This window comes from Zalophus californianus, chromosome 10, assembly GCF_009762305.2.
Source record: "Zalophus californianus isolate mZalCal1 chromosome 10, mZalCal1.pri.v2, whole genome shotgun sequence".
Lineage (NCBI taxonomy): Eukaryota > Metazoa > Chordata > Mammalia > Carnivora > Otariidae > Zalophus > Zalophus californianus.
The window spans coordinates 26,830,360-26,840,948 of NC_045604.1; the positions used below are offsets into that span (position 1 = coordinate 26,830,360).

At 39.1% G+C, this 10,589-nt stretch overlaps 1 non-coding gene across 1 annotated transcript; it reads left to right on the top strand.

Annotated features, from left to right (window-relative positions):
• Positions 1-4,034: 4,034 nt before the first annotated feature.
• Positions 4,035-4,176, top strand: LOC113933814. Its single transcript, XR_003523512.1, has one exon. It is a non-coding gene; the product is annotated as a U4 spliceosomal RNA (small nuclear RNA).
• Positions 4,177-10,589: the final 6,413 nt, after the last annotated feature.

The window sequence follows — 10,589 nt, forward strand, 5'->3', positions numbered from 1 at the left end:
TAGAAATAAAATGGAATCATTATAAAAATCCAAAAGAAGATAGAAAAATTGACAAAAAGAAAAAAGAAGAGATAGGACAAACAGAAAACAAGATAGATTTAAGAATGGTCAAGTATCTGAAATTTTACCCTACTTGCAAGCTAACAAGTTGGACTGACATAATTCCATGGATGTTGGTAGAAGACAGGAGACATCTGGGTCGCAGAAGGGCAGTTTATCACTCACATCAACAGCAGTACCCAGAGTATCAGCATTTTGTACCAATTCCCCAAATTACATTTTCCAAAGAGCAATGCAACTAGGGCCACGATACTGACACATGTAATGGGTTGTGTCATTGCAGAAAAACCTGGTATCTGCGGAAGTAAATTTTTTTATGTGGGCAATAAGCACGCCTGTTCCTTACTCTAGAGGGAGATATTATCTATCTTCCAAGGCAGTTTGCTAAATAAACATCTGTGTAAAGATAGAAACAAAGGACAATCAGTACCCTGCTTGCATGACATACAGAAATGCAAGAGACTTATGAAGAACTGCCTCTCACCCGATGGCAGATTTCAACCAACCATATGAATAATTATTATAAAGGTAAATGATTTAAACACCCAAATTAAAAAGCAGAGACTCAGATTGGACCTCAACTATATGATATCTACGATAAACCTGTTTTGCTCAGTAATGGAGAGAATGACTAGACAGATAATTAATAATGACACAGAAGATGTGAACAATACTATTAGCCAATTTGACCTGATATTTATAGAACATTTTCATTTTCCCCAACAACAGCAATACACATTCTTTTTTTTTAAAGTAAGCTCTATGCCCAACAAGGGGCTTGAACTCATGACCCTGTAATCAAGAGCTGCATGCCCTACTGAGCCAGCCAAGCACCCCAGCAATACACACATTCTTTTTTTTTTTTAAAGATTTTATTTATTTGACAGAGAGAGACACAGCGAGAGAGGGGACACAAGCAGGGGGAGTGGGGAGAGGGAGAAGCAGGCTTCCTGCCTAGCAGGGAGCCTGATGCGGAACTCGATCCCAGGACCCTGGGATCATGACCTGAGCTGAAGGCAGATGCTTAATGACTGAGCCACCCAGGCGCCCTACACACATTCTTTTTAAGTGTATGTGGAATAGTCACCAAGATAGATCATGTTGTGGGCTACCAAAGAAACCTAACAAATTTAAGGTAATTGAAATCAGATACAGTAAATTATCTGAACACAATAGGATTATACTAGAATGCAGTAACAGGAGGATAGGTGGACAATTCCCAAATATTTGGAAATTAACACACTTCTAAATAATTCATATATGAAAGAGAAATTAAAAAAGGAAACAAAATATGTTGAGCTAAATGAAAATACAACATTATTGAAATTTGTGAGACACGGTAAGATGCTTACATCAAAAAATAAATGTTTTTTATCAATAATCTAAGCTTCTACCTTAAAATACTATGAAAAGATCAAATCAAACTCAAAGCAAGCAGACAGAAGAAAATAAAGCAGAAATTGATGAAATTGAAAATAGTAAAATGAGAGAAAAATTAATGAAATGAAAGGCTGGTTCTTTGAGAAGTTCAATAAATATATTTCTAATCAGATTGATCAAGGAAAAAATAAAGAAGATGCAAATTACCAATACTAGGAATGAGAGAGAAGGCATCTCTACAGATTGTATAAGCATTAGAAGAAAAAGGAAATATGTATAACTTTATGCCAATAAATTTGATAGCTTAGATGAAATAGAAAAATTCCTTAAAAAAACAGAATTCCCAAAAGTCACTCAATAAATGTAGATAACCTGAATAGTCCTCTATCTGTTTAAGTAATTGAATTAGGAGTTAGGCGTAAAAACATTCTACCACACAAACAAGCTATAGAGCTAGGTGGACTTAAGGGATGGTAAGTTAACCATTTTTCAATACAGAGAAGTATTTTTTTTCAAAGATTTTATTTATTTGAGAGAGAGAATGAGAGAGAGAGAGAGCATGAGAGGGGGGAGGGTCAGAGGGAGAAGCAGACTCCCCGCTGGGCAGGGAGCCCAATGTGGGACTCCATCCCGGGACTCCAGGATCTTGAACTGAGCCCTGAAGGCGGTCGCTTAACCAACTGACCCACCCAGGCGCCCCTACAGAGAAGTATTCTTATAGGGGAATCCTGGGAGATAAGGCTGGCCTAAAAAATAAACACTGAAAGGCTAAAGTCATCAACTTCTTTTTCACATTGTGCTCCAGGCCACCCCCTGCATTTTTTTTAAGGTAGGCTCCATGTCCAGCAAGGAGCCCAGTGTGGGGTCCAAACTCACAACCCTGAGACTAAGATCTGAGCTGACATCAAGAGTCAGACAGACGCTCAACTAACTGAGCCATCCAGGCACCCGTGCATTTTTTAAGTAAACTACCCCCAACATGGGGCTCAAACTCATTACCGTGAGATCAAGAGTTGCATATTCTATTGAGGCAGCCACGTGCCCCACACCCTCTGCATTTTATGACACTTATTCATTAGTATTTATATATGCCTATACTATTTTCTCTGTTGGATGTATTTGTAATACAGTGCCCTAAGTAAGTCTGTAGATTCCTTTAGGTGGGTCATACCAAAAAGATTTGCAAACTGGGGGGAAAAGTATAGAAACCTTCCAGATCAGATGGCTTCACAGGTAAAACATACTAAACATTTAAGGAAGGAATTACATCAATCCTATAAAACTCTAGAAAATAAAAGATGAGGGAACACTTCCCAATCCTTTGAAACTACTACACTGATACTAAAACTAGACAAAAACACTGCAAGAAAACTACAGACCAACATCTCTAATGAACACATTAAACAAGTAAGTGAATTTAGCAATATATAAAACTGATAACAAACTATGACTAAAGTGTTTACTTCAGAAATGTAAGGTCAGTTTATTGAAAGCAGTTAATGCAGTTTACCTTATCAGACTTGAATAGAAAAACTGTATGACTGTCTGAATAGAGAAAAAGGGGTAACAAAATTCAACATACATTCATGATAAAATAAGCAAATTAGACTTAACCCAGTAAAAACATATGAACAAAAACCTTATATCTATAGCATACTTAATAGTATGTTTTCTCCCTAAGATTCCCCTAATATTAGTAACAAGACAAAGATTGTCTCCCACCACTCATATTAGAGTGGTCCTAGCCACTAAAATAAGGCAAGAAAAAAAATAAATAAAAGGCTTAGTCTGGAAAGGAAGAAATAAAACTATTTTTACTTGCATTTAAAAAACTTCTTGCATCCTCACTTTTTTTCAGACAAAATGATCACCTATATAAAAGATCCCATGCAATCCACAAAAAAAAAAAAAACGCTATGAGAATAATTGAGTTTAGCAAGGTCACATGATACAGGATCAATTTATAAAACCCCATTGTATTTCTGTATATTAGATATAAACAACTGGAAATCAAATTAGAATAAGACAGCACCATTTACAATAGCTCAAAAAACATTACATAGAAAGGGATAAATCTAACAAAATGTGTTAGAAATTATATGCTAAGAAAACACTGATGAAATAAAAGGAAAACTAAAACAGATATCTCATGTTCATCATTGAAGACAAAAATGTCAGTTCTTCCTACAATAAACTACAGAGCCAAGCAAGCTCAACCAAAATCCCCGCAGTCTTTTTTGGTAGAAGTTGACAAGCTGATTCTAAAATCTGTATGAAAATAAATAAATACAATCTATATGAAAAAACAAAGGCCCTAGAATATATAAACTAGTTTGAAAAGAATACAGCTGATTTCAAAGCTTAGTATAAAGCTACAGTAAGGAAGACAATGTGGTACTGGTAAAAAGATAGACCTATATAGCAATGGAACAAAGTAAGATTCCAGAAAAAGTGACCCACACAGAGGGTCAAGTGATCAAATGATCTGGGAATATTGGTCATCCCTCAGCAAAAACAAAAACCCCCCTCAAAATCTGTATCTCACATCATACATAAAATTAACTCTAAATGTAAAAATCTAAGAATTCTAGAAGAGCTTTGCGCAGTGGTAGTATCGTAGCCAATGAGGTTTATCCAAGGCACGATTATTGCTAACTGAAACTAAGAATTCTAGAAGGCATCAGAAAAAATCTTTGTGATCTTTGGTTTGGCCAAGAATTCTTAGGACACAAAAAGCATGAACCATAAAAGAAATATGTGATAAAATGGAAACTTGAGGGGTGTCTGGGTGATGCAGTTGGTCAGGCATCCAACTCTTGATTTCAGTTCAGGTTGGTCATGTTCTCAGGGTCGTGAGATCTAGCCTCTGGGGCTCTGGGCTCAGCACTGAGTCTGCCTGTCCCTCTCCCCCACCTTCTGCCCCTGCACCCGCTCAAATGTGCTCACTCTCTCTCTCCCTAATTTAAATAAATAACTTGAAAAAAAATGAGGAATTTGTGTTATTTAAAAACACTGCAGAGAAGTGAAAAGACAAGCCACAGACTGGAAGAAAATATTCACAAAACCCCTATCTGATAAGGATTTTTTAAAAAATGCAAAACACATAAAGAACTCTCCCAACAACAACAAAAAGAAATATGACAACCCAATTTTTTAAAAAAGATTTTATTTATTTGAAAGAGAGAGAGAGAGGGAGAGCACAGAGAGAGAGAGTGAGAGGGAGTGGCAGATTTCCTGCTGAGCAGAGAGCCTGATGGAGGGCTTGATCCCAGGATCTGAGCGGGAGGCAGACGCTCAACTGACTGAGCCACCCAGGCGCGACAATCTCAATTTTTAAAATGGGCCTGCGCATGAACTTTATAGCAGTTAGTGCATAAGTGACAAAAACTGGAAATAACCCAAAAGTCCATTAACTAGTTTACAGATAAACAAACTGCGGTATATCCATACAATTTAATACTACTCAGCAGGGCGCCTGGGTGGCTCAGTTGTTAAGCGTCTGCCTTCAGCTCAGGTCATGATCCTAGGGTCCTGGGATTGAGCCCCGCAATGGGCTCCCTGCTCTGGGGGAAGCCTGCTTCTCCCTCTCACACTCCCCCTACTTGTGTTTCTCTGTCAAATAAATAAAATCTTAAGAAAAAAAAATACTACTCAGCAATAAAAGAACAAAATACTGATACATGGAACATGAATCTCAAAAGCTTTTTTTTTTGAGAGAGAGATAGCAGGGGGAAGGGCAGGGGGCAGGGGAAAGGGAGAAAGAATATTAGGTAGACTCTAGGTCCAATACAGGGCTCCTTCTCACCACCACCACCATTACCTTAGCCAAAATCAAAAGCTGGATGCTTAACCAACTGACCACCCAAGGTGCCCCAAAAGCATAATATACGAAAGAAGTCAGACACAAGTAACTACATACTGTAAGATTCCATTTACAGGACATTCTGAAAAAGGCCATTCTGATTTCTAGGGTCAGAAATCAGATCAGTGGTTGCCAGAAGCTAGGGTGAGTGAAATGGACTGACTATGAAGGAGCCTGAGGCAAAATTTTGGATCATGAAAATATTGAGTGTGTTAGTGGCTATACGTTTGTCAGATGTCAGCAAAGTACATAGGTGTAAAGTGTGAATTTTAGTATCTGTAAATTATACCTCAATAAGCTTGACTAAAAAAAGCCCAAGCAAAACAGATTTCCCAAATTGTAATGTTTTGCTTAATGTCGAACAAGTTTACCTCTTCTCCACACATATTCCTTTTATTAAAAAAAGATTTTATTTGAGAGAGAATGCAAGTAAGAGAGCATGAGAGAGACATCACGAATAGTGAGCAGAGGGGAAGGGCAGAGACAGACAAGCAGACCCCCTGCTGAGCAGGGAGCCTAATGCAGGGCTCGATCCCAGGACTCCAGGATCATGACATGAGCCCAAGGCAGACACTTAAACAACTGAGCCGCCCAGGTGCCCCTCCAACATATTCCTAAACAAATCTTTTAAACTATAAATTATCCTCATTTGGAGCTAGACAAATAATACTTCTTGTGCATTCCTGAGGCCTGAAACAGCACTTTGTATGTATTATCTCATTAAATCATTCCAACAACATTATGGAACTGAGGTCGAGAGATTTGGTTAATTCTAAAGTTGGGATTTAAACCCAGGTATGTGGACTCCCAAGATCTTTCCTTCTATACTTCACTGCCTCCCCAAATCTCCAAAGACAAGGACTAAATTTTACATCCTTTATTGTTTAGCATATAACATTCAATAAAAGCAGACACTGTTGAAATATAAGAAACACCTTGCAAACTGAGTATCTTATCAAGTAGGATCTAAAGAAGGCTGCTTAGTTGGGCAAATACTCCCTTCCCCACTCTATTCACACCATCTACCTTCTCTCTGGTTTAGCAACATAGTCCACCAGGAAGAAGCACTCATTTGCTTATTTTCCGCAAGTCTCCTCTGCAATTTCCTAGCCCAGCAAAACATCTCTAACTCAGGACGGCCCTGGGGATGAGCTAATCTGTTAATACTCCAGAGACCGCAGTTTCTATGGACATGGAATGATGATCCAAGACCATCTTTCTCAGGAATTATTTTCATAACTAGGGAGGTAAAGATTACTGTTTTATGGAAAATTAGTCACATCGCTTCATTTGTATTCCCCTATATAGTCCAAGATCATTACTTCAGTTGCCAATTTTCTCAACTATGGCATTTAATAATTCTTCACTGGAAGAACTGATCCCCTTCCAAAAACAGGTGGCCCTGTTCTGACATCCTTCTCATTTATAATGCTTTAGTTTTAATGAACAGAAAACCAACCATGAAATTTATTCTCTCACATAACAAGTTTGGTAGTAGGCAAGTTCCAGAGGTGATTAATTCAGTGGCTCAAAAATCATCAATGACCAAATTTTTTCCATTTTTCTATTCTGACATCCTTAGGATGCTGGCAGTTATAACTTCGTAGCAGTCTCACGACAAGCCTGTGAGTTTCATTCCAACTGCTGCTTGATAGTTGGCTGGCATGAAGAAAACAATTTTCTGATATATACTAGGGAAGGCAATTTAGAAGTACCTACAGAATTTTTTCCTATAGAATTATTTTTAATGTGCATATCTTTTGATCTTGCAATTCCACTTCTAAGAATTCAACTCACAGACATACGTAAGTGGACAAAAACAGGTATGAAGAGGTTCAGTACAAAATTCTTTTTAACAGCAAAAATCTGGAAACAGCCTAAAATATCCACTAATACAACAGGTGATTACTTAAATTGAGAGGCCCATACAATGAAATACATCACAGCTGCTTAACACGGAAGTATGTCCAAGTTTTGTTGGTAAGAGTCAAGCTTCAGGGAGTATGCATACATAAGTAAAACTTAACCTATGACACCAAAAGCACAGGCAACAAAAGTAAAAATAGGTAAGCTAGGTTACATCAAAATTAAAAACGATGTCCATCAAGACATAATCAACAGAGCGAAAAAACAATCTATAGAATGGGAGAAGATATTTACGAATTGTTTATCTGATAAGAGGTTAATATCTAGACTGTATAAAGAACTCCTTCAGCTCAACAAAAAAGTAACCTGTTTCAAAATGGGCAAAGGACTGACGAGACATTTCTTCAAAGAAAATAAATGATCAATAAACATATCAAGAGACACTTACCACCACTAACCATTATGGAAATGCAAATCAAAACCACAATGGGATATCACCTCAAAACCACTGGGATAGCTGCTATCAAAAGTAGAAAACAAGGGCGCCTGGGTGGCTCAGTCATTGAGCGTCTGCCTTTGGCTCCGGTCGTGATCCCAGGGCCCTGGGATCAAGCCCTGTGTCAGGCTCCCTGCTTGGCGGGAAGCCTGCTTCTCCCTCTCCCACTCCCCCTGCTTGTGTTCCTGCTCTTGCTATCTCTCTGTCAAATCAATTAATAATCTTAAAAAAAAAAAGTAGAAAATAAGTTTTGCCAAGGATATAGATAAACTGGAACCCTTGTGCACTATTGATGAGAATGCAAAATGGTGTAGCTACTGTGGAAAACTCTATGATGGTTCCTCAAAAAGACTTCGGGTATATGCTCTCAAAAAAACTGAAAGTAGGGTTTCGATGAGGTATTTGTATACCCATGTTCATAGAAACGGTAAGACAGTTCCTCAAAAAAACCTTTTTGGGGTCAGGCACCTGGGTGGCTCCAGTTAAGCGTCTGATTTGATTTCTGCTCAGGCTGTGATCTCAGTGTTGTGAGACTGAGCGCCATGTCAAGCTCTGCACTGGGCCTGGAGCCTGCTTAAGATTCTCTCTCTTCCTCTCTCTACCCGTCCCCCACCTCTTAAAAACAAAACAAAACAAAACAAAAAATATTTTGGTATATACTCAAAAGAATTGAAAACAGGGTCTTAAGGTGCATTACTCATGACAGCCAACAGGTGAAGGTAACCCAAATATCTACTGACAGTTCAATGCATAAACAAAATGTGTTTTATAAACATACAATATTATTCAGCCTTAAAAAGAGAGGAAGGAAATTATGACAGTCTACAACATGGATGAACCATGAGAACATTATGCTAAGTGAAAACAGTCCATCACAAAAAGACAAATATTTTATGGTTCCATTTATATGAGGTATCTAGATCAAACTCATAGAAACAGAAAATAGAACGTTTGCCAGGGGCTGGGAAGGGTTGGGAAGTTGTTGAATGGGTAGTTTCAATTTTGCAAGATAAAAAAGTGCTACAGACTGTTTGCACAACAATGTGAATGTACTTTACAATTTTACCAAAGACTGAAATTAAAAAAAATTTATTTTTTTTAAAGATTTTATTTATTTATTTGAGAGAGAGAGAATGAGAGATAGAGAGCATGAGAGGGAAGAGGGTCAGAGGGAGAAGCAGACTCCCTGCTCAGCAGGGAGCCCGATGTGGGACTCGATCCTGGGACTCCAGAATCATGACCTGGGCCAAAGGCACTCGCTTTCCCAACTGAGCCACCCAGGCACCCTGAAATTAAAAAAATTTTAAATAAAAATATCAAATTGAGAAACAAACCAAATTATATATATCTGTGAAGAGCTTAGAACATTAAAGGCCTAACTCCTGATAGTTATATATGGAGAATACTGATGGGGAAAAGAAGGACTTCTGTTTTTTTTTACTTTACATCTTTCTGTACTACTGGCATTTTAATTATAAACATGCACTAAGTGGGGCGCCTGGGTGGCTCAGTCAGTTAAGCATCTCACTCAAGATTTTGGCTCAGGTCATGATCTCATGGGTCAGACTCCACGCTCAGTGGGAGTCTGCTTGAGATTCTCTCTCTCCCTCCCGTCTCCCCACTGGTGTTCTCTCTCTCTCAAATAAATCTTAAAAAAAAAGCATACACTAAGCTAGGATTTCTAAATTCAATTTTTAAAAAGTTTAGTGGATAGGGGACAGAGCCTGGATGGCTCAGTCGTTAAGCGTCTGCCTTCGGCTCATGTCATGATGCCAGGGTTCTGAGATCAAGCCCCGCATCGGGCTCCCTGCTCAGTGGGGAGTCTGCTTCTCCCTCTCCCACTCCCCCTGCTTGTGCTTTCTCTTGCTCTCTCCCCTGCTCTGTCAAATAAATAAATAAAATCTTTAAAAAAAGTTTAGTGGATAAAATTTAAACTCTAGGTACAATAGACAAGTTTTTTTTTAATTTTTTATTTATTTGACAGAGACAGACACAGAGGGAGAGGGAACACAAGCAGGGGGAGTGGCAGAGGGAGAAGCAGGCTTCCCGCGGAACAGGGAGCCCAATGTGGGGCTCGATCCCAGGACCGTGGCATCATGACCTGAGCCGAAGGCAGACGCTTAACGACTGAGCCACCCAGGCGCCCCTAGACTTAAGTTCTAAATTTTTTTTTAAAGATTTTATTTATTTGAGAGAGAGAATGAGAGAGAGAGAGAGAGAGAGAGCGAGCATGAGAGGGGGTTGGGTCAGAGGGAGAAGCAGACTCCCTGCTGAGCAGGGAGCCTGATGCGGGACTCGATCCTGGGACTCCGGGATCATGACCTGAGCCGAAGGCAGTCGCTTAACCAACTGAGCCACCCAGGCGCCCTAGACTTAAGTTCTAATGCCACTTTTTAAGAAGAGTTACCAACCATATCTCCTCACAAAAGCACACCATGAGTAGGTTATTACGATTAGTTCTAAAAGGTGTAATTAATTAAGGAAAAGCTCCTGGTGTCATCCAGTTTAGAGGAGATACTGCCTATTAGGCTTTACCCCAGGAACTGCCCATGACACTTACTAGCCAATAATGCCTAAATTCAAATTAGACGAAGATCCACTCTCTAATCCTGAAACTGACAAAAGTGATACAATGACAATAGCTGGTGCCTGCAAATACAAAATCCTAGGGTTTTCCAACTATTCTTACCCTTCTTCTTCCTACCTACTACTACTAAAACACCAGGCCTGCACCAGCACTTTACTTTTTCAGAGCCTTATTCTCCTCCCACCCCCACTTCAAGAATGTTACAAGAGAGTTAGTGGGTGGTTAGCAAGACCCCCTCAGAAAAACAGCCATTCCAGAAAAATAATTGCTCACATACCAAGGGCTGCCAACAAGAGCAGCTTCCCAGCAGCATGTTTTAATAACCTTAATGAAGCAGA